The 947-nt window shown below is 39.8% G+C and overlaps 1 pseudogene; it reads left to right on the top strand.

The window, feature by feature from the left end:
* Positions 1-356: 356 nt before the first annotated feature.
* LOC123816529 lies at positions 357-673 on the top strand (annotated as a pseudogene).
* The last annotated feature ends 274 nt before the right edge of the window (positions 674-947 follow it).

Consider the following 947-nt stretch of genomic DNA (forward strand, 5'->3'; position numbering starts at 1 on the left):
TAGTAACTATGGCACTTTTCCTAGGCCTATGCTACCACTGTGTGTTGAGTATTTGGGGGGGTAGACAATTTGTCTCTTGGGGTCAGAGGTCTTCAGGTCAGCAGAAACTATATTAGAGGAACTGTACTTAAAGAACACCACAGGCACCTCATCCAAACCTGGTTCTAATAGAGACAATATGATCCCAGACTTTAAGCTGATTCTGTAAGGAATGAGGCTTCATGAGGAGGATTTTGAGAGTGACTGAGTATATGTTGCATGTGGGAAGATTTCAAATAATTTTTTTGCTGCAGGGAAGCCTATCATGGTTTTAAAACATGTCTGTACCCTTCTGTGCCAATAGTGCTTTTCCAATCATGGTAAAAGTTTGTAAAACCCACCAGACTTTCTGTAAAAGGTGTGGCAAGTACCAAACCTACAGAGTAACACAGTACAAGAAGGACAAGGATTCTCTGTATGCACAGGCACAGTGGTGTTACGACAGGAAGCAGAGGGGCTATGGAGGGTAGGCTAAGCCACTTTTCCACAAAAAGTTTAAAACTTCAGAGATTGTGTTGAGGATTGCAGTTGAGAGGCCAACTGCAGATATAAGAGAATGCTGGCTATTAAGAGATATAAGCATTTTGAATTAGGAGGGAATAAGAAGAGAAAGGGCCAACTGATCCAGTTCTAAGCTTTATATTGCATTTTGTTATGTGACAGTGAAATCTTGGTGATATGTTTTCTTCAAAACATGCCTTCAAATTCTTTAACACTCCTCTATTCGACACATAGGGACAAATTCCCCTCCCTTTATATGTGGGCTGGACTTAGTGAGTTCACTTCTCATGAACAGAATATTGCAGAAGAGAGAAAGTGTGACTTTTACTACATATTGAGGTAATTTGTTACACAGCAATAGATAACAAATGTCATTCCTAAGAACTGTCCTACTACTATTCCTAAAT

This window comes from Phyllostomus hastatus, unplaced genomic scaffold (genome assembly GCF_019186645.2).
Source record: "Phyllostomus hastatus isolate PE091 unplaced genomic scaffold, TTU_PhHast_1.1 phas_contig_209, whole genome shotgun sequence".
NCBI lineage: Eukaryota > Metazoa > Chordata > Mammalia > Chiroptera > Phyllostomidae > Phyllostomus > Phyllostomus hastatus.